Source organism: Pseudorasbora parva, chromosome 8 (assembly GCF_024679245.1).
Source record: "Pseudorasbora parva isolate DD20220531a chromosome 8, ASM2467924v1, whole genome shotgun sequence".
In the NCBI taxonomy this organism is placed as follows: domain Eukaryota; kingdom Metazoa; phylum Chordata; class Actinopteri; order Cypriniformes; family Gobionidae; genus Pseudorasbora; species Pseudorasbora parva.
In genome coordinates this window covers 16417245-16441668 of record NC_090179.1, presented here as the reverse complement: position 1 = coordinate 16441668, position 24424 = coordinate 16417245, and the positions used below count along the sequence as shown (strand labels likewise).

Below are 24424 nucleotides of genomic sequence, written 5' to 3'. Positions count from 1 at the left end.
CAATTGAAGGAGCTGACTTCGCATGGAGTGGGAGACTATTCCAGACGTTCGGACCTACCACACATTGCCTTTTTAAAGTCAGTGTGAAACAAAACATGTTTGCAAAGCTCATTCCTGATCTTATTACACATCTTATTGGGCATTATTGCAAATCTTTCAAATGTCTTATAATATTTTTTACATGTAAGTATTACATGCTCAGGCAGCATTTATCTAATTTAAAAAAAGTATTGAAAAAAAATAACTAATATTGTGAAATAGTATTACTATTTAATTAAATTGTAATTATAATTGTTTTTAGCTTAATATATTTTAAAATCCAATGTATTCCTGTGATGTAAAGCTGAATTTTCAGCATCATTTCTTCATTCTTCACTGTCACATGATCGTTCAGAAATCTTTTATATGCTGTGTGTTCAAGAAACGTTTATTATTACATTATTGTAACAAATATTATTATTATTAATACCATTACTATTATTTATTAGTACTATGTTTAAAGATTACCAAAATGAACAAGTGTATAATTATATATTGTAAGTGTTTATATATATATACAATTTTAAATATTTTATTTTATTTGAATACAATTTAGTATATTTTTTTATTTTGTCTTATTTGTTAAAATAATAAATATTATATAAATATATTTAGCACGTATAAGTACGTGGAAGTCGACGGAAATGCTAACTTCTTTTGGCTCTCACGCCCCTGAACATGTTCCTGTCGGCACGATTACCGTCAGCGCTAGATCAAAGTGAGATGCTCAAGGTAACCTGAACTCCTGACTGCCTCCAAATTCCTTTAAGACTTTAAGCACTTAATTGGCCATATGATTCCAGTTTTCTACTGCTTGTAATGTCACAGCAGGTAAAAGTCCTCCTTTACCCCACTTAAAAAAAAAAAGAGGAGGTTATTCGCTGAAAGAAATGGAAATAAATGTATTCTCCTCCTCTCTTGCTCTCTTTTTCCATCATTTCTCTGTAACAATCTCTCAAGCATATCATTCCTTCCAGCCAAGGATTTCAACAGGCATCTCGTTTTCCTCGACCGGCTTAATTAGGCAGTCTATAGAGGAAAGACTCACATGTGTCCACCAGAAGATCACTGGCCAGTGGAGAGAGACGAGGGTCAGTGTCTAATGTGAACTGTGCTCGCTCTCCGCGGATCAGCTCAGGGATTCTGATTTTCGCAGCGGACCAACAAACTTAGATTGAGTTGGCACAGTTGTGTGAAACCAACCCACACTTGATTTGCCCCCTGAGCTGAGAAACTTGATAACATGCTTGTTTTCTAACAGGGCCTTGTGGGTAAAGTTGTGTCTGTGTCTGTGTGTGTGTGTGTGTGTGTGTGTGTGTACATATGTCAAGTTCTGTGTCTACAAAATGGGAATGGAGTCCTGGAAATGATATAAACCACTGAAGTGAGACAAAGTGTGACGTAAGAGAGAAGCCAAGTCTGTCTCTTTAAAGTGACAATTCACCCAAAAAAGTAATATAACCTTCTTTCTTCTATAAAACACAAACTTTTGAAGAACATTGAGTATACTACACAAGTCACATTAAACTCTTTTATTATACTTTTATTCTGCTTTTGCATACTCCTTGAAGGTTGAAAGCACCAGTCCATATTTAGTGTAATTGTATGAAAACAGTAGCCTGGATGCCAGCCGAACTCAGCCCAACCCACAATTTTGCATATTGGGAAATATGCCTTTAAACCTCCTGATCAAAATTTGCATTGAATGAAAACAGCAAGAAAACACAATAAGCGTTTCGCCAGTAATTATATTATATTAAAAAGTAGCAAGACCAAATTCTAATGATCCATCTGTGAAAAAGTATCAAGTCTATACACAAACTACTGTTTGTGTATCAGTCTCTTCACTGCCATCCAAATCCTCACAGCCTACAAAACGTGGCAACCTAAAAGTACTTGTTCAGTTTCCAGAACTTTGCAGAACTTCATGCTTCACATAAATTTGAAACAGATGCGGTAACATCAAATTAAAATGAGATTTGCGTTGATATGCCTCCGACATTAATGAAATGAATATTTAATACCACACACAGACTACAGAGGGATGATGGTACGAGATCTGCTGGGCGGAAATGAAATGGATTTTGCTGAGCCACCACTGAGGGTTTCTGGAGTGTTCTACTGGAGCCATTGGGGAACTGGAGATTTGCTAAAAAAAGCACTTCAAAAACCCAGAGCTGGCAAAGACGCAGGGAGATTTGTCAGAAACGGGATTGTGGGCCTTTTCCACCGGGAATCTACTCACCCTTGAAGAGAAACCATGGGGAACGACCAAAATACAGCAGTTACAGAAGCATAAATATGTATTATAATCACAAAGTCTATCTGCTTAGAAATTTCCTAAACATTATAATGCTGAAAAGCCCAGCATATGGTTTGTTTTGGATGTTGGTGTGCTGATTTGTCTCTTTCATACTGCCTAACCTCAGCTAGCATAGAACTGCCTGCACTTTTAAACCAAAAAGATCACAACAACTGACCAGCAAGAACTGGGTTCTTCACTAGCTTAGCCAGCAATGTGTTCACCAAACTATCACTAACTAGTCAGGAAATTCAGAGGGAATTCAGTGGGGAATTACGCTATAGAAATGGAATGCAACTGTGATCATCATCCTGTTTCATCACTTATTTCAAACAAGCCATAACTTCCTGCATCTTTCCAATCGAGTATCAAGTACAAAACGAAATGTCATTGGGACGAATTGCGGAGTCGTGAGAATATTCGGAGAAACAGAAACGAGAACATGTACGTCAGGTTTGCGAGAACAATTCCACATGAACGGCGTGCGTATGAGAACGCAATCATTCCCAGATGTGAACCCACGGAACACCGCCGCACATTCCCTTTCCTCCAGATCATGTGTCCACATGGTGCCTGCTAAACATAATACAAAAAACGGAGGGATGACAAATTACACCGAGACCTCATTTAGAATGCTCTCCACACCCTGGGTCACCGCGCCATTGCAGGTCAGACTAAAGCTGGAGTCATGCCAGTCGCTGGTTATCCAGCACTTAAGACCACCCGCTAAAAGGATCCGTTCTGGAGAATGAAGAACAGGTAGGAAAAGCGAGAAACAGAACGTGTACGTATGCCTTTACAAATCTACTGCATTGGAATAGTAAAAGTAAAAGCAATACCATGGTACTTTTGATATACCATGTACTATGATTTTAAATGTTAAATTCTAGCTCATAAAAAATGATAATTGTTATTAGACTGAACCTTGACTTATGGAACCTCATTGTGTTACCAATTTTTTTATAACAAAATATAAAATACTACAATTAATAGTTTATTAAATAATAGAACAATATAAATCATTATTTTACTATTATTATTATAATTATTATTAATAAATATATAATTGAATTAAATATTTAATTGAATTAAATATTTAATTAAATATTTATTCTGAATAAATAACAGGTGAAGTCAATATTGTAACATCTAAATATTATAAAGTTAAAAATATATCTTGTTTTTAAGATTAGCAATATTACATTCAACAGTGCTATTAATTTTTTATATATATATATATATATATATATATATATATATATATATATATATATATATATATATATATATATATATATATATATATATATATATATATATATATATATATATATATATATATATGTATATATTCAATTTAACTGTGTTGTAGAAAGTGGTAAAGGCAATAAAAAATGTGGAAATAAGCATGTTAATTTCACCTGACCCTGTTTACTTTATTAATGAATGCACAACATTCCTAACCTGTCAAGCCAGACCTATATCGAGATGTTGGGTTTGGGAACTCACCATTTGCAGGGCTCAGTCTGAGAGGCGGGATAAACGGTTGTCTTTCAAATTCCCTCTGTACGTAATAGGATAGCGCTACAACCAACCAGAGCTATCAGTGGTGAGACAACAATCACAAGCGGGTTGTGGCTGAGTCCCATGTGTTTTCCCACCAGTGGAGCTAGTTGATAGATTAAAGGTTTGCCTTATCCAGACGGCAAAACTCTGAACACATCTTCCTTTTGTAAGAATGATTTCAGTGCCGATCTTTGTTAGCAGGGAAGTAGCAGCGATTTCACATGGAACCGTCACAACTCTGTCGTCATTATGTTAAGCATCACCCTCCGACTCTATACACGATTTGATTGGCCAGACCAGAGTTTGGTTTTTCAAGCTTGCAAGTCTACAGAGATGTTGCTAGACGCCCTGGCTGCAAAATAGATTTGCTGCTGCTAGGATGTGTCTAGATTTCTAGGCTACAACATTCTACACAAGAACAAAAAAAGAACTTGCCCTTCCTGTGAAAATAGCTATTCAGCTATTTAGGCAACAGCCTGGCTTCATTATAGCTTGTAATTGACACTTTTCACAATCACTCCCTTTTCTCATTGAATACAATGTTTACCTCAAATTATTGTAGTAAAATGGACTGCAAATAGCAACACACTAACTGAACAAATATAAATGCAAAATTTGCATTGAAACTACTAGCTAGCCAAACATCTAGTGGACAATCATCTCGGGTTTACTTCCACCTCACCAAATGCCTCGTCCGCTCTTCCTCCCTCCATTATTTTCCACCGAGCAATCATGAGTGCCCGCCTCATTCATCACTGCCTGATGCTTGAACCCTATCTGCTGCCTTTAGGGTCTCCAGGGCTGGTGAGGGCCAGAACTTGCCGCTGGAAATGCACACTTTAGAAAGGACATACTATACCTGCCTAGAGTCTCAAAGAGCGGATCGATACACTCCTCTCATTAGCAGGAGAGAGCTGGGAGAAGATGGGGGGATACAAACCCGCGAGTGCATTCACAGCAAGCTAACCCTGCCTGGAGCTGCGGCGTCCGCTGGGGTTTACAGCTCTCGCTCTTTCTCTTTCGCTCTCCGCAGCTGATTCCGCTCTCCCGGTGAGTCTCGACTTCAAAGGAAGGCCCCCAGCTACGGTGCGTTAACCCTCTGCTCCTGCGGCCATGTGGAGGCACGGTCAAGGTCTGGTGTGTGCGCGGATAAGGTGTCTCTGAGGGGACGGGACACGGTGCGCAATCTCAAAGGTAACAAAGCAATCTTCGGCACCTTCTCCAGAGGATAACTGGCCCCCTAACTGAGCACGGTTTCTCCCAAGGTTTTCTCCCATTTCTGTCACCTGATGGAGTTAGGTTACTTGACACTGTTGCCTTTGACTTGAGAGTTGGGGTTTAAAAGACACTTAAGCTAGCCTGACGTGGTCATACTCAATTCTAGTCAGAATGAGTGATACTGCTCCATTGGGCTGTGATATTGGGGCGTGTTTCAACCGAACCAGGAAAGACATCAATTGGATAGACCAACAACCAATCAGAGCAAAGAAACGACGCATAACGTTAGTTGTCAAACGTCAACAGAACTCAACTGTACTGCCAAATCTGTGTTTTTTTGTTTTGCAGGTTGTTTTTCATGTCCATGGGTTGAAACAATCTCAATTATGTGATATATATATATATATATATATATATAGACCCAGGAATGGGAATTTTAGCAGGCAGCCTTGCCAAAATAACACACATTTCATCACCCAAACGGCATTTTTTTTTCCCAGAGAATGGAGGAATTAAAATGAGGCAGTGAGGGATAGGCTTACAGTCTTTACTCTGGCAAGCATTTAATTTGATTGTACTTATACTACTGAATGAGAAAAAAAGAAAATACTGTTTTATAGCTCAATTGTATCTGTTTCATAATTGACAAATCATGCAATATCAATACTGTTATTGGAACTGAACTGAATCCACATTGAACTGACTCGAGCTGATGAAAGACACTTGCCTATTTACATAGTTATAGAACTGAATCAACACTTTGCAGAGCAAATTTTAATTTGTCTTATATTTGATGAATTTGAAATCATTGGTTATGTTTATTATTGTGAAACTGCTTAAGGGTGTTCACAATTGTAGTTTGGTTCACCTGGTCCATAAAGACAAAAACAAACAACAAAACATTTAGTCCTAGTCCGACATTGGCTTTTTTAACACAATGAATCGGAATGAAAGGATACGGAACCTAAAGGCATAGTGATACGTTCATAACCTGTTTGGTCGGCTTTTATGACGTATATTTTGCAACGGAACTTACCAAGCATCCAAAACAATGCTGTGTGCTGGGCTAAATGCGTTACATATGATGGTATTTTGACCAACTGAAAACTCGTGAAGACCTTATAAAATGTGTAAAGAAGTCAAAGCAGGAATCCCTCCATCACACACACAGATGAAGATCTGCAGCGGGGAGACGTGGTTCTGATGCCTATTACCGAACTGTGATGGGCAACATCGCAACTAAGACGAGAAAAAAACAGGTATGCTTGAGCATTCTGTGCTTTTAAGGGTCACATCGTGTGACATTTCCCGTTTTGGTTCGTTAAGAGGTCTGTGCTGCGTTCAACCGCACCAGAGTTAGTTTGGAAGCGAACTGAGACGCATCTTTTCAGCAATCTCTGTCTTCTTGTTTGGTGCGCACAATGATTCAGATGGCAGAATTCACACTTATTTAAATGAACCGCACTAACAGAGCAATCGCACCATAGTTTGTTTTAATTGAGCTAAAAATGCAAAGTGTAAACTTAACCTGAAATAATATGTAGTGTATAACGCAAATAAATGCGTCTTGACTTCAAACCAAATGTTGGCACTTTGATCCAATAAGGCTCCTACGACCAAGAGTGTGTATGACATCTGGCAATGCAGCATCTTTAACTATGTAGAAATAAACAAACACTCGCCACACTTAAACTTAACCAACACCCGACAGAGGCGTTTCAGATCAAATCTCCCCTATCGCTCTCGCAATGACCTCAAAACGAGGCTCGTGCTCTGATGTGCCTCAATGTGTGTGTGGAAAAGAAAGGCTTCTTTTCAACCCCTCCACGGTCTGTTAGTCTTCAGGGGGCCTGTGGAAATGAAACAGCAGGCACATGATTTTACTGCCATATGCTTTGCTTGGCACTGATGAAGGACAAGTCCTCCCTTAACTATTCAATTACCTAGTGACCTGTTTTTTTAGGGGTGGCAGACACGGTACAGGACATGTAGTGTACTTCAGTGGGGTGATTTAGAGGGTCTTATAACTCATTTGGGAGTGTTAAAGAGTGTTAACATAGAGAAAAAAAGTTACATTAGGACGGGAGTTGGGAGACTTTCTCTAACTCGCCCAACCAGCCGGTTCCAGCAAGAATGGATTATGAGAGAGAGAGAAAAAAAGAGGAAGCTCCAATCAAGAGATTTAAACAATGACGCTATTATCAATAAACAAATATGAGGGAAACATCATTTCGGTGGCCGTCAGGGATTTAAACTTGGCCTAACTGGCTACGATTATGAAAACATTTAACAAGTCGCTGGAGATGCCAAACGAAAGCAAAGTTGGAATCGAATGGAAACCGTTTCGGTTGATTAATAGTACTTGTCAGGTTTTAGTGACCTGTTATTTTAGGGTGGCGGACTAAGAAAAGGGCTAATTCATCAAGTCTAGTGGAAGAGGACCTGAAAGGAAACAGCTATTGATAGGAGCCCATGCTTCATTCAGAAAGGCGACCCTAAAAAGCACAGGAGACAGAGAGTCTATTCACTATACCTGTTTATTAACATGGTCAGAGATGTTTGTAGGTACTCGAAGAAAGGCAAGAGGTTACCATACCAGGTTTATGTCATGTTTAGCATGCAGCAAGGCAGACTGGGAAAATGTAGCTCTTTTAAATGAATAAATCACCCCCAAAAAAGTATAAAACTCACGTAGTTCCAGAACAGAACGCTTTCGTTCTTCAGTGGTTGTTTGCTCCCCATTGACTTTCAAAATATCTTCTTGTGTGTTTATAGAGGTTTGGAACAGCATGATTTTGAATTAATGATAATACACGTTTTTTGTTGTTGTTGTTGTTGTTTGTTTGTTTTTTTAAGATAACACCTATTATTCCTCAGTTTCAGCAGAACTAAATATAATTTATTTAGTTTTCAGCAGAACTGAACATAATCTATATAATATATAATTTATCACATACAACGTGCCTGTTTGAGGCAAACAGAACACAAAGTAGCTATTAGTTTGATCAAGCCTTTGTCACATTTCACACAGTGCTCAGCTTCCGCTGTCATTAACAGAAGCGCCGCGGGGCATCCGTTCACAAACGCCATCGTACAACAACAAGGTCGCAAATATAGAGAGGGGGTGTGAACAAACATTGCTGTAATAATAACAAAAAGCTTTCAGAAATACTGTCCAAACAAGTCATATTGTCCCACTTGAGTGGTGGTGTTGTTTTGTGTGGAGGGTTTTTTGTCAGGAGCAGTGCAGCAGAGCGTTTGACAGGTCCTCATGTAGCTACGTGGGTAAATTGCCACAGCGGAGAGCAGCTGAACGACGGTTTAAATTAGTGGACAGCAAAAATAAAAGTCTAAAAATCAAAGACAAACCGGACTAGATTTCAACATTTTCTGAGCATATGTTTATGCAAAATTCACAACCACAGCGCTAGCGTGCTAAGGGTGGTTGTAATGTGGTTGAGGCTGCGATTTACATTGTATTCTGACACCTTTCTAGCAGAACCAGCATTAACTTCTTGAGCAATTTGAGCTACAGTAGCTCGTCTGTTTGATCGGACCCACGTGCATCAATGAGCCTTGGCCGCCAACGACCCTGTCGCCGGTTCACCACTGTTCCTTCCTTGGACCACTTTTGACAGAGACTGACCACTGCAGAAACACCCCACAAGAGCTGCAGAGCTTTTGGAGATGCTCTGACCCAGTCGTCTAGCCACCACAATTTCGCCCTTACCAAACACGCTCAAATCCTTACACTTGCCCATTTTTCCTGCGTCTAGCTCATCAACTTAAGGACAAAATGTTCACTTGCTGCCTAATAAATTCCTCCCACTAACAGGTGTCGAGATAAAGATGTAATCAGTGTTATTCACTTGGTTGTATACTGTAAATACTGTAATATTTTAGGTATTGTGTCAGATTTCCTTGCAAATATTGTGTATCAAAATGTGAATTTTAAAAAAGTGCATAAAAAAGGTAAAAAAATAAATAAAAATGTCAGTACTTAATTACAAACAAAGCCAAAATAAATTACAATACTTAAGGGTTAATGAATAAAGATTTTTTTATTTTATGAAATAAAACAAAATAAAATCATTAGCCACTAACAGTAAAAGGGAACACATTTTGTGAAGGTATTAACATTAATATGAATACGTTTTATTTTATTTATATAGCGCCTTTGCAGAGCTCAAGGACACTTTACAATAAACAAACAACAATAAAGGCAATTGACAAAAAGAGCAGACAAAACAACAGTAGGCAAATGAGGGTGCAAGTACAATAAGTGAGAAATCGGACAAAATATATATATATATATATATTTCTAAGACATTCAGAAAAGAGGTGTGTTTTGAGCATGGATTTGAAATCAGAGATAGTGTTAACAAAACGGAGTGATCGGGGTAGAGAGTTCCATATTTTGGGTGCAATAACACTGAATGATCTGCCCCCAATTAATATTAACATTCATGTATGCAACAGGACATATTGTGGGAAACTTAATCAACGATAAACCAAACATTTGGGCTTTTGATAGCTATTTCAGGTCAAACATTCATCTTTAGTTTCAACTTGCACAATTAGTGGCTGGACAAATGTATGATTTGTTTAGAAAAATACAGTTGAGCAAATGAAAGCTCTTGTCAATCCAAACACACTTGTCTGCTCAAGCTATTGCTCTTCAAACTGAAGCAGAAATGCAGCATTGCAGACATTGCTCAGGGCACGGCGAGCAGGACGACCTCCAGAGCGCACGCAGAGGGGCATCGAGCCCCGGGGGCCGTAACATAAGCCTGAGGTCTTCAGAAACACACACAGCACACCACATACAACTCTACAAGTTTTCCTCTGTGGTTAGATAATGTCAGTAGGCACAGGCCAGAACTATCGGTTTTGGGTTTTCTTTTGTTTGGAATAAAATTGTGTTGTTTATTGGCTTGATTTGGAGCTTTATTCGTATGCTTTGCACCAAAATTGCAATTTACCGCATACATAAACTATCTGATTTTTCTGCGTAAACAAATAGATGAAATCAGAAAAAAAAGGATTAGATGCAAGAAGCTTTGGGCAACCATCTCCACATATTTGCAACAGAGAGTAACGAGCAGACATGAATGTGTGCGTGTGTGAAAGATTGGAGCAGGACGCGTGCCAAGAAAACCCAACAGCTGGAGTAGTTATCTAGCCTGTGTGCTGTTTCTTACATACAGATACACGTTTTCGTTTTCTGGGAGCCAAAGCCATAAACACCAAACACATCTTCATAAATCCACATAAAACGAACATAAATAAGTATACAAAAGTAGATCGCGCGGCCCACAGCAGCGGGAGAGCGGGTTAATCCAGCTCCGATCTGACCGTGTTCTGGTTTCCTGTCAAAAGACTCTGGAGACGTGGGTCTGGAGATCAGGGACTGCGGTGAGCTGCGAGTACAAATGTATTATTTATTCTTAAGGCCAATACTGAGTCTTGGCAGTGTGACGCGTAAAGTGATATATCAGGACATTAAGTTACAGCGCGATCGCTAAGAAAGGATCAGTGGTTTTGACTAAGTGCTGGTTACCACTTTGGTTTGTTTTTCTTCTACGTTTTTTTTTTCTTTCTTTTTCTTGTTCAGCAGAAATATCCCAAGAACCTCAAGAAAATCAGGCAGTGAGGTCTTAAAGATGCTTTCTTTTTCACAAACAAAAAGTTACAAATTATGCATTTTTGTTAAATTAGTAGTTTAATAAAATCTGTTATATTTAACACATTGCTAAAAATGCTTTTCTTACTTAGTATTTTTGTCTTGTTTTTGGTCAAAATACTGTTTCTGTTTGAATTAAGATCATTTTGCTTATCCCATTGGCAGATTATTTTGCTAATTTTTAAGCAAAAACTCTTATTTTATTTTTTTTTCCCAAAACAAGACAATTACTTTTGCTTGACTAGTAAAAACTTCTTTTTTCAAGAATTTGTAGATGTTTGGACTAGAAACAAGACAAAAATACTAAGTAAGAAAAGCATTTTTTTGCAGTGCAAAAGGTTCACCAGTCACATGACCAACAAAAACTAGTCGCTTTAGCTCAGTTTTAACCTCCCTACTACACAACTAATCATTACTGATGGCATATAGCATATTTCTACAATTCTATTGGGAACCAAAAACTATTGGCTTCATGTCAAAAATGTTCATACACTCAATAAATCATTAAAAAAAAGAGTAAAAGGCAAAAGATAAAAGACAGTAAAAAGGTTCATTCCACATGACTCTCAACTCAAGGTAAAAGCCTAATTTTCTCATATTAGTGCAAAATTTTCAAAAATAATGGTCATTATTCTAGCAGTGAGTTCTGGATGGATGACTGTACGGTATAAAATATTTAAAGCCAGTTGGTGGAAAAAGTGAAGCTGATTTTGAGATTTGAGTTTGTTGAGATCATTTGTGTCCATTTGGCAATGTATATCTGTAACTAATTATTTTTCAAGCTGTTTTTTGAAATGTCGAACAGTCTGTGCACGAGAGAGAGAGAGAGAGAGAGAGAGAGAGAGAGAGAGAGAGAGAGAGAGAGAGAGAGAGAGTGCAGAGAGTGGGTGACACACCGTAATGCGCTGAAGAGAATGAGAAACTGGGATTACGTCAGTCACATGAGGAGGAAACATAATACAAGCTGTTTTACTGTCATAAAACACTGTCAGACAAAGAGCGAAAAAAGAGAGAGAGTGACAAAGAGCGAGAAGGTTACTGTAAGACAGACACTGATATTCACCCAGGCTATGTTGGGAATGGAATACTAGCCTACTACTTACTGAAAACTGTGCAGTTCACAGTATGTACTGCATATTCGTTTTTAAAAATAGTATGTGAAACAGTAGACATTTTTCTTTTGCTATTCTTTTCTTAAAAAATAGTTTACTACATTGTTGCCATATGACTTCATCTAGAGAGTCTAGTTATCATATCAGTCAATAAATCATGTCATTTATTTCATCACACTGAAATGGAAGTTGAGCGAAATGCATTATTGGATACCTAGGGCTGATTTAATAAACATGGCAAATCAGCGTGAGATCATAATCCCATAAAAGCGCTGATGGGAGTGGAAAGTTCTGGGGTGGATGTACTGACAATTTGCACATTAAACACCAGAGACACAACCAGATCATTCACATAATGACAAAAGCAGTCTATCAAGACTAGTGCAAATTAGTTTGATTTAATTATGATAACTATCGTGTAATCTACTAACAACACAAGCACGTAAGACTTTTGTTAATCTTCGAAAAACAAATTAAGATATATTTTTTACTAAAATCGAAGTGTTAAGAAGGATTCATCCAATCAGATGAGCAGTCAGGAAAAGACTAACTATTTGCTGCAAAACCGGGCTGCGTAACACGAGAATGAACCTCATTGGTTCTTGAGGAAGCTCAAACGTGCTGCGTATACGAGAATGAACCTCATTGGTTCTTGAGGAAGCTCAAATGTGCTGCGTAACACAAGAATGAACATCATTGGTTCTTGAAGAAGCTCAAACGTGCTGCGTATACGAGAATGAACCTCATTGGTTCTTGAGGAAGCTCAAACGTGCTGCGTAACACGAGAATGAACCTCATTGGTTCTTGAGGAAGCTCAAACGTGCTGCATAACACGAGAATGAACCTCATTGGTTCTTGAGGAAGCTCAAACGTGCTGCATAACACGAGAATGAACCTCATTGGTTCTTGAGGAAGCTCAAACGTGCTGCGTAACACGAGAATGAACCTCATTGGTTCTTGAAGAAGCTCAAACGTGCTGCGTAACACAAGAATGAACCTCATTGGTTCTTCTGGAAGCTCAAACGTGCTGCGTAACACGAGAATGAACCTCATTGGTTCTTGAGGAAGCTCAAACGTGCTGCGTAACACGAGAATGAACCTCATTGGTTCTTGAAGAAGCTCAAACGTGCTGCATAAGGTGAACTAACTCTTAAGACATGTTTTTTGTTGAACAATGGCACAAATACCAGTAAATTGACTAGTGCAAACCCTACTAAGGCTTAATAAGGTCAGTCGCAAAATAAACCTGTCCACACCTTTTCATCGCAATTTTATTATTTTGTGTCTTTAGTTAATCCTGACAGTGTATTTTCTTGATGCCATTTCCTGTCCCTAGTGTGCACAATTTAGCAAACACATCATACTATATACTGCAACAAAAGTTATTATGCTATTGTCATCTTACCATTCTAAACTCCCTTTTACAGACAATTCAGCAGATAAAGACTGAAATTGTTTTGTTTTTTTTAAAGTCTGAAACAATCTGTCAGGCCGTTGGATAATCACAGCTACTTCCAATAGTGATTTTACTCAAGCGTCCTCACCAAACCTTTCCAACAAAGAGCGAAAGACTACAACGGAGAGAGAGAGATGGGGGTAATTGGAAAGGGAATGAGAGAATGAGAGAGGTAGGAATGTTAAAGAAAGCGAGACCGAGCAAATAAGGGTCCCGGGATTCAAACATGTGCAGCAGTAGATCCAGAGGGGCACATCTTTCTCTGATCAGCCCGGGTCCTCAGTCCAATGGCTTCCACATGCCTGCTAACCTCTACCAGATGAGCCTGGGGAAGATGAAACAGCGTTCATATCCCCTATCTTTAAAAAGGATCTGAAACTCGGAGAGGATGGCTACGGAATAAGAAGGAAAGAGGGAGAGCGAGAGCAAGAGAGACAAAGCAATGTGGAAAGAGTGGAAATAGAGAAATTGCAGTGATAGTGGCGCTGCAAACATTCATGAGAAAAGGACAAAAAAAAATGCTATTGAAGAATTTGGGAATGACAAATAATTCACAAATTAAGGGTTCTATTATGCACCCTGCATAATGAGACACCCGGTGCGCCAGAAGTGTTTTTTGTTAGAATAAAGTTATAATTTTCACATTCAGCAAATGCACTCATGGGCACGCATGGGCATGCTGGTCTGCATTCGTTGATATTTTGAACTGAAATAGCACAGTATTTTTTTGTCTCATTTAAAGAGCACGTTAGTAATATGTGCTTATAGGTGGGTGCACAATGCACGTACACACACACACACAAACACACGCAGCAGCACACAAAGATTTTTAAATATTACAAATAAAAGGATTCTCTGTCTCTCTGGAGAAGCTTTCAGTCTATCCGCTCGCAAACTTTCCGACATGTAAATAGCGAATCGGCCATGGTGCACACTTGGCTTTTAAAGGGAATGGGAGATGAGACTCTGATTAGTTTATTGCACGTTACGCACAAAACACAACCATTACTCAATAAAAACCCTTTTGGACCATGCGCTTGGTGCGCCTGACGCATTTTTCCCATCGTCAAACTAGCAAAAGTAGATTTGTACAAGCCATGCGCTTCAGACCATGCATTCAGATCGTTAAAATAGGGCCCTATGTGTTTAAGTACATACAAAAATATTAAATAATAGGGTAAAAAAGCAATAAACTGAACTATAATAATAACCATAATGTGATATTCAATATTTCTGTCTTGTAAAACTGGAGAAGAGAACTGTATTGAGAAGATATTCAGGCTTTCACAAAAAAATATATTGAATAAAAAAATATATATTTAAAAAAAACAATTTTCATTTAGGTTTAAAATAAAGTAAAAATGTGCCAGTGGAGTAAGAAATATAAACTTAGAAATGAACTCATCTTATCTTGCACAATATTGTACAAGTAAACAAGGATGTTGCTTTATTATTACAAAATTCTTTCCAATATTCCCACAGCCCCAAGCCAAAGCCAAACACGGTCGAAAAACTGGGTCGGAGGTCATCTTGGAGTCTGCCACTGAGGAAAGAAGCCATAGATTTCTCTTGCTCTCGTTTTACGGCGCACTTCGCTACTGTTCATCGTAAAGACATTCTGCATGATCTACGGCTCGTTTCCCCTCAGGCACAACAGAACCCTGCCAAAATGTAGGACTACTAAAATCCAGAATATTCCTAAAAACGAGTGCTGCTGAGCCAGGCTTTTCCCCTGATATGGTTCCTTGTTTTCTCCTTCGAAACAAAAGAATCACATGGGAGATTACTGAAGCACACGCATATTTAAATACACCTCCCTATCGACCGCTCTTTTGCATTATTGAGGCATAAGTCAGACTAGAAATTGAATGTTGCTGAAGGCAACGGATTTACTGTTCGTAACAAGCTCAAAAGCATCAACAAGCTCTTCCACTCACACCGTCACGTACATTGATTTGTTTGCACTTGAACAACACATTAAACCTGCCAATTGACTAGAAATGCTCAAACTACTTTTAAATGATAATATTAACAAAATACTGTATATGCTAGTTAAATAGCCCAGTATCTGTTCCCCATCAGCATGGGTGATCGCAGATGCCTCGGCCTGCCGGATCTTCTTTGTGCAGGTGGTTTGGGGTCTTAAAGCGGAAGTGAAGACCTCTGCATCACCCGTTCATTTCCAGGAGGAGAAAAAAACTGAAGAGATAATACACAAAAGCCACTGTAAGACACAGACTGCTAATATGCAGTGTACAGTGACTGGTTAAGAGATGACATCTGGAAAGCAAACGAAAAAAGAGAGGAGGAAATTAAACGAGTGTAAGACGAATGGAGAGAGAGAGAGAGAGAGAGAGAGAGAGAGAGAGAGAGAGAGAGAGAGAGAGAGAGAGAGAGAGAGAGAGAGAGAGAGAGAGAGAGAGAGAGAGAGAGAGAGAGAGAGAGAGAGAGAGCGACAGATGTTAGTAAATCCTTTGCCAAAGTAAAGTAGCTGACTATTTGTTCCAGAGGCCTATGTAAGCCTGGTGTCAGCGGACAGTCTCGAGCTCTGGTGCCTTTTATCAAGCCAACGGAACAAAGTAAGACAGGAAGAGAGAAACAGAGAATACATTAGCATAAAACATGTGCTTTCGTCCAAACATTAGTCTGATATTTAGTCTGATATTCTGGGAGAAATATGTGGGTCACTTTACAAAGTGAAACCATTTGTGCGAGTTTAACAATGAAGTGCTGATGACAACTTGAACTATATTCTTATACAAATATACATGTGTATGTTACTAAAAACACACTGACAAAAAATAGTATCATTACATTCATTCTTTTTTTGTTCCTCTTGAAACAAGCTTTTTTTTTGGCCTGTTCCTAACATCTCATTTTGAAGACAAAAAGTCTTCTCCACCTACATAAAATAATTTTTTAGTCGGCATTGTGTTTATTGAAAACGTGTCTCTGTTGATGCAGCAACCCAGTTCCCATTAACTTTTCCCTTTGGAAGTAATTAAACATTTCATAAAATAGTCAGAATGACATTATCAATCTTTCAAGAAGCTAACTGTGACGGCATGGCTCTATCCCAAAGTTCACCTATTTTTATCACTTAATGATTCAGATTTTTGATTCATATTTTGCTATCTTTTTCAGTAGGGGATGATCTTAAAATGTCAATTCAAACAATTCATTATTGGAAAGTAGAATTTTGTATTACAATTATTTCCACACAAAAAAAAAAAAAAAAAAAAAATCAGACCACAGACTTTTGAACGATATTGTGTACTGTTACAAAAGACTTCTATTTAAAGACCCTTTAAAGTCAAAATTAAGTATGTGATCTGAGTTAGTCACACCACAGAAAAATGTTATTAACCACCCAGCCAAATTTGAATGATAAAAAAAGTCGCCAAGTAAATAAAATAAGAGATCAAAATCTTGAAAAGATGAGCAGTATTCTTTTAGCCTAAAAAATCTAGACGCACCCTAGCGGCAGCAAATTTAATCTGTCCACGAGTGTCGTCTAGCAACTCTCAATACCCTTCTGAGCTGTATTTGCCTAACTCTTGCCGGGCCAATCACATCGTGTATAGAGTCGGTGGGCGAGGCCATAATGACGACGGCCGAGTCGCGTTTGCGTGCTTCTAGTAAACACAGAAACTGGAGAACGGCGGTCTTTCGAATCAGCTTTGACCGCGACTCTGGAAGACTTGGAGTTGAGCTTTTCTCTGAGAAAAGAACAAAGAACGGCACTGAAGTCATTCTTAAGAAGGGAAGATGTGTTCTGAGTTTTGCCGACCGGATACGGCGAATGTTTAATCTATTAACTAGCTCTGTTTCACCTTCGTTGCTCTGGTTGGTCGTAGCGCTATCCTATCGCGTGCAGAGGGAGTTTGAAAGACAACTGTTTATCCCGCCCCTCAGATTGAGCCCTGTCTATGGTGAGTTTCCAGACCAAACATCTCGATGTGGGTCTGGCTTGTCAGGCTAGTATTCTCTGCTCTCAAACACTGGGGGCGTGTCCACTGGCCGCGCCTTGTTACGAACCACCTCCACTCGCGGGAAAGCTAACTCCACCTCACTCATGTCACCACTACAGCCCGAATGGATGTTCCTAGCAGCTTATCAATTGGGTTTACAAAGCCATACATGGTTGAGCCTCCAGAGCCAAAAGGCAAATCTTTTAATAAATAAATATATATATATATATATATATATATATATATATATATATATATATATATATATATATATATATATATATATATATATATATATATATATATATATATATGACTATTCATTTAGCTTGAGATGGCACAAAGCAATCAAAGCTGCTCAGCTAGACAGGAAGCACAAGTATGATTTTTTTATTATCCATACATTATAATTGTTATGCCTAATTTAACAGTCAGATGAAGAACCACCCAAAGACACCCAAGTTTCACTGAAAGGTTGTTCAGATCAGGTAGAACAAACAATGTGTGATGGCAGGAAAAGATAAAAGCTGCTGCGTTCCACTCGCTGCAAAGATAAGACCGTGATTTCATCCAAGACCAAAACAGTCAGTTCCAGCGCCCCGCCGTTTCATGTATAAAGTTAAAAGATGCACCAAAATATGACAACAAATAACTGATAGCGCATCAGCGAGCTAAAACGCTACATTGTATCCCGCTCTCAACCTCGTCTTTCAGCTAGAGGATGTGATGGGACACGCTCGAGCAGGGCAGATTCAACATTTCCTATCTCTAAAAGCAGAAGAAGAAAAAAAAAATCAGGCCCACACTGCAGACAGGCAAATGCGGGCAAAAGCTGTCCATGGGGGCAACGTTCCCGACTCAACAAACCTCCCCAGATCCCAGCTGCTCTACGTTCCCACAGCAAGATAAAGCCAAATCTCCAGCCACAGGCAAAATCTGTTGTTAAATATTTAACACTAAGCCTAAAACGTCAGTCCGCACGTTTTATTTCAGGCCCAGAACACCTGAACCTCTCCTGTTGCCTATGAATGCCCCAAGGGGGAAGATGTTCCTCTTGTCAAGCCCGGAATCGGGAGCTCTACATCTGCCGGAGAAGAGCAGCACACCTGCACGGCACAAAAGGGGACGACAATACGAAGCAGCCCATTGACGTTCACCTTTGATGTCTGAATAGCAGAGCGAATAGGCCCTCAGAACCTCTCCACCATCCTTCAGCCACAATCGTGCGGTTTCATCTCTGCCTTTGAGCGCGGAATGCTTTTGAGACACGGCGAGGAGGCGCTTCTGAGGTCACGGGAGAGGCCGAGCCGACCGCAGACCGCGTGAGACGGCGAACATTTGATCGCACCCTCTTTAAAGCATTGTTCAAGTTTAGAGCCCTGCTCTTCAAATGGGACCTATCGATGTCACGACGCTACCACAGCGGGAACTTTGTGTCTCGGTCATGGTGCGTCTTGTAGTTCGAGAACTTTTGGGACATTATTCTGAATATGCTCAGGCACTGTCTAAATCCAAAGCAATTCTTTTCAAACTTTTTTTACGCTACAGAATCTCTTACTCACCACGGCCACGTAAAAGGCTGTTAACTGATTTTGAGGCTGATTAACGCGGGCTATAAAAGTGGAACTGGCAAAAACTCACAGGCGCCGGAGGTCACCGGCAGTTGTGTTTGTGTTGGCCGGCTATTGCACTGCTCTTAGCGGGACGCAAAGTGAAGATGACTTCACCTCTGTTTGTATTGGCATGTGCAAGGCAGACGGGATCTCGAACGCTCTACATGAGCAGGATTTACTCCTGTAGGTTCCCCCCTCCCGCTCCTAAACGTTGCCCAGCCATGAAAAATTGTATAATAAAGAGCTACGATTTTTGATTATACATAACCCGTGCATTATTCAGCCCAAATAGTGGACTCTTCCTAACATCGTTCCCATGTTGTTCTGACCACCCAGAATTCTCTGCATCAAGGATGTTAAATGAAAAATGGCGTCTCGGATTCCTTCTGAACGGGTTGTGGAGATGAGGGCAAGAGATGACAACCTAAAGACCTTGGAAATAAGGCCAGCGGGTCGGTTGAGAGATACCTGTTCATATAAAGCTTAAGAAAATCCTAAAAAAGCGCACACAACAAAATCTTTTATCTGGGATGTAGTAATGCCGTCACATGCTCTATGACTTCAGCCAAGTAAACATAATAGACAAAACGCCTCAGTTGTTGTTAAAGCTTTTGACACTTTGTATGCCATGCTGCAACCAGAATTACATACAAAAATGTTGGATGAGCAAAGTCATTCATTTTTTGGTTTCTTTAATAATAAAGACTACGTGCATCATGATGAAAATATATATTTTTTAAAATTGGAATTCAAATATACTGTAGTGGGTCATTAAAAGCTAGACTTTTGAAGAATTAAAAAATAATAATAATCATTGTCAATCATACATTTTGATAGCATATACAGTTTATATGTTTAAATTAATATATAAAAAGTTTGAATATTTGGTTTAGTTTTGCACTTTGAGTGGGAAAAAAAACTAACTAATAAAAAATGTAAACCTTTTAAATAATAATTTATATATTAATTGTATAAATATAATTATTTATTGAAATGCATATAATTATAAAATGTTTATTTGAAAAAAAAATATTGATTACAACATTATAACTGAACAAAATGACTGAAAATGACATGAGGATATGCTGACTAAATATGTACTAAATACATACATACATACATACATATATAAACACACACACACAACATGACTGAAAATAAAATAAAAATTTTGTCAGAGCAAAACTGAATAAAACATTTCAATATCACATTATGAAATACTAAATTTAAAAGATATTTTCGTCAAAAGGTACAAGCTATGACAAAAAAAGTGGCGAAGTTTAGGAGTCCTGCATGCGTAACTTGATTTCTAAAGTCTGTTGACGGTTATTAGCATGTCATCTCTCTGCTGGTTACCGACTGGCAGCTTCACTTTGTTCTGAACGGCTCTCGGTCGGACCACCATGTCTCCGTCTCCACAAAATCACAGCCTTTCAATTCTGACCAGCTCTTAAGCAAACACAAACACTATTCGTCTGCCTGCCCTGTGGAAGTCCGCACATAACCCGTCAGCGCCGCTCATTCACACTTCCATCATATCTCACGCTCCTCGCAGTGGGGGAGACCGAGGAGGAGGTCTGGGGTTCATCACCGCCTCGAGATCTGTTTCCTCGTGGGGTGATGAGGTCAAAAATTCAAGCTACTCCATCACTGAACTTTGTTGATTGGTCTGAAGGAGAGCAAGAGACAGCGGCACAAAAAAGAAGGAGAGAGAGACTGGTAGGATAAAAACATGAGAAGCTAATTTCCTGACCTGAGGTGTTTTTCTTTTTCAATGCAATAACTACAGTAATGGAGAGAAAATGAAATAACTCAGCAAGATGGATAGAGCATGACATTCATTCAAAAAACATGTGCATGTAGGTAGAGGCACACACACACACACACACTCATGGGCAGAGGGTTGATTCTCCGGCAGTGCTGCTAAATGTGCGATATCACCTCCTGAACATCCTTCTCATGTGTGTTCCTGTGCCAAGAGAGCCGTGATAATGCCCCATTTACAGTCGATCACCGCAGACACACCGTAATATTTCACTTATAGGTGAAGTGTGTCATTTTTCCAGCGTTATAATACTGTCTCCTATCCCAGCTTCTTATGCAGAGACTCACTTCGACTCTAGAAGCACAGAAATTATGCACTTCTACCAAGCTAACCTAAAGAATTCACCTTTTCAGTGCATGAGAGAAGCTTTAAATGATATGTGACTTGAACATAACAGATCTATAAGAAAATTAAACGTGTCACTTTTAATATTCGGCGTTACTAAAATTTGACGTGCACATTATTAGTGGCATATATATATATATATATATATATATATATATATATATATATATATATATATATATATATATATATATATATATATATATATATATATATATATATATATATATATATATATACATATATCTTTCAAGCTTTATAATGGCAGTGAATGGGGATGAGATTTTGAAGACCAAAGTGCATCCATCCATTATAAAAGTACTCCACATGAAGGGGTTAAATGAAGGCCTTCTAAAGTGATGCAAAGCATGTGTGTAAGAAAAGTATCCATAATTAAAACTTTAGAAACTAAAATAACTAGCTCAGTCAACTTACGCCATTAGAGTGAGCCATGACACGATGTAGAAGTAGCTTTGCCAACTCTCGCAGTTCAAACAAATATGGGTGGGCAATACAACCCAAGCCACTCTTCTCTTATATTGAAATCCTCTGACATTTCACAATAAAAATTCACTTTTTAGACTTCTAATTCATGACCGGTGTTTTGTTTGTGTTCTTCCGTGTTCGTCAATACGTCATACGCTGGGTCAGAGGTCACTCTCCCGCCATAAATCGATGCGTACGGCTGTCTGTCGGAAGCTTGTTTCAAAAACATCATAACCAATAAGTAATAGGCTATTTTCTACACTGGTTTTGAAGCTCTCTCCAAAACGCTGGGTTTTGATGGGCGTGCAGCATTGAGGACTTGGAGGTAAACACCCACGGCTAGGATTGGATAAGATTTGCATATTAAATGAGCGTCTGCTCCCCTGTCAGTTCACATGAGAGAGGAGAGATTGAGGGAGAAGAGTCAACCAGAAAGATTATCTTAGGGCTCATAAACGTCTTTATCAAACAAACACAATGATTTATTTATCATCGACCTGCGATTGATTGGGATATTATACTTATATTACACATAGCCTGCAAGTTTGGACGATATAAGCACGAACTGCGCGCGCACACGTGTATGTGCCGCCCTTCAGATGTCAACTAACTCACTAACTCGTACACATAAGCAAAACAATCTACAACAATGCTTTACTATTACATTTAAAAACACATTTTACTCACATATGTGTGTTGCACCATTCCTGTCGATCGACCAGAGATTTGTTTACAAACAATTCCGCACTGAAATTAAGTGAATATGTCGCCCCCATGTGAGCTGAAACTTCATTAAAAATAAAGTTCAACCACTCATTCCTAATATTAGGATCCGAAGGAAGCTTATGCAGCGACTGTGTTCTTCCACAACCAGGAATAGCGCAGTGTATTGCTATCTTCCTCAGCATGTTTAATGTTGTTGACCAGCTAGCACGTTGAGCCGATCAGCTCCATGAGTCGGTGGGCGGGGCTACTGGATTAGACGTTCTGTAGAGGTATGTTTCGTAGTGATATGACGTAAGAATGAAGCACAGGATCGTTTGCTGAGCCTGGTGTCTATAAAAGCTTTTCTTTGACTAACAAGGAAGTTTTCAGCTCTGAAACTTAGCGGATATTCTTATATTACTATGACCTTTTATATATCAAAGGCTCTCTACTGGCATCGGAGGCTCCATGAAGAACCTTTAACAATCATGGAAGCTTCTTTCAAATGCACAACATATTCTTTATGGGATCTTTATACAGATCTTTGGATTACTAAAACGTTCTTTACACACGAAGAAAATTCTTGTAGGAACTCTTCAATTAAACGTCCCAAAAATGTTTTTCCACTTTAAAACTCCTCTTTTGGAACCTTTATTTTTAAGGATTAAAGCACTCAGTCCAAGTGCGGCTCCAGCATGGGCTTATTAGCTTCGTCATGCTCTTGTTCTCAAGTTCAATGAAAGCCAGATGGACCAGTGTAGTTCCGGTGACTGACCCTGGAGCCTTTGGTCCGCGGCCCGACGGCTGAGACAGAACAGTGACCCGCACCAGGGATGTGACCATGGCGTTATCTGTGTTCCTAAGACAACCGCAAAGACTCAGAGCCGAAGGTGACTCCATTTCCAGCTCCTCTGATGACAAGCCAATTTCCAAAGAGATTGTGTCCCTCATTAAGAATCAGAAAGCCTTAAAACATAACATATCCAGATTTACATTCTCAAAACAAGAACAAGTATTCTGTTTCAGTGACAGAGATCATCCAATGATCCTTCAGTAACTTTACCTCCTTATTTGATTTCAGAACAAAGTTCCTTTTGTTTCCTTCACATGACATTTATTCAGGAAACAATCTAGTGCTTGTTTATCCATTCCTTTCATTGTCCATTTTACATGTTTATGTTGGCCTGTTCCCTCAAATTGAGGACTTCCACACTCAATAGTCTTTCTGTTGTCTTGAGGAGCGTTCCCAAGTGCTTCTCCACAGATTACATCTGCAGAGATACAGCTCAGGGAGGGGAAGGCATCTAATTGGCCTTAAATTAAAGCAATTGCCCTCTAATTTACTCACTTCCTGCATCAGTGTAAAAGAAGGGATTGTAGGAGAATATTCACATGGAAGTAACCGAGGGAAGCACCAACAATGCCGGCTGAGCAGGTCGGATGGTGGTCGAGCGGTTTGTCAGTGGACAGTTATTGTGTCACATGTCAAGATCTGAAGATCTTCAATGTCAAATTGACATTGACAAGTAGGCTAATTGTGATTGACGGACACTAATATAAATTAATGAACTAATATAAATAAAGTTTAATGAAGTTATTCAAAGCTCATTCAAAAACTTCTGCATGTGAAAAGTGTGTTTCTAGGATGTCAATTTAAAGTGTTCAATTTTCACCTGGAAGACAACACTGGAGCACTCTCTCATTAAGTAAATGCTTACTGATCTTTTTGCAGTTAAAAAAAGAAGAAGATTTAAAATGAAATGTGTATTAAATGTTTGCAAACAGCTGACCAGTTTTACTTTCCAAATGAAACATGATATTCTAGATAATAGGACAAAAATGTGGGCGGGACATAATATTATCAATTGGGAAGTGCTTGGATTGTGAAATGTCTTGGTCTTCGGGTTTTGATCTAAAAATAATACAATTTTATTCTTTTTTTTTTACTTCACCGTAATGGTACACAATTTGGTAAAGGTTCTGGCAATTGAAAATAAAAAATAATGGGCATGATTCGAAAAGGTTAAATTTCCACCAGCTTCTTAGTTTCCAAGTAGCATACGGAACCGCCGCAACTCTGCTGTCATTATATTAAGCCCCGCC

General features: G+C 38.9%; 1 protein-coding gene across 5 annotated transcripts in view; it reads right to left on the bottom strand.

Annotated features, from left to right (window-relative positions):
- robo1 (roundabout, axon guidance receptor, homolog 1 (Drosophila)) overlaps positions 1–24424 on the bottom strand; it is a 368894-nt gene that overhangs the window by 78313 nt on the left and 266157 nt on the right. The window lies entirely within an intron of this gene.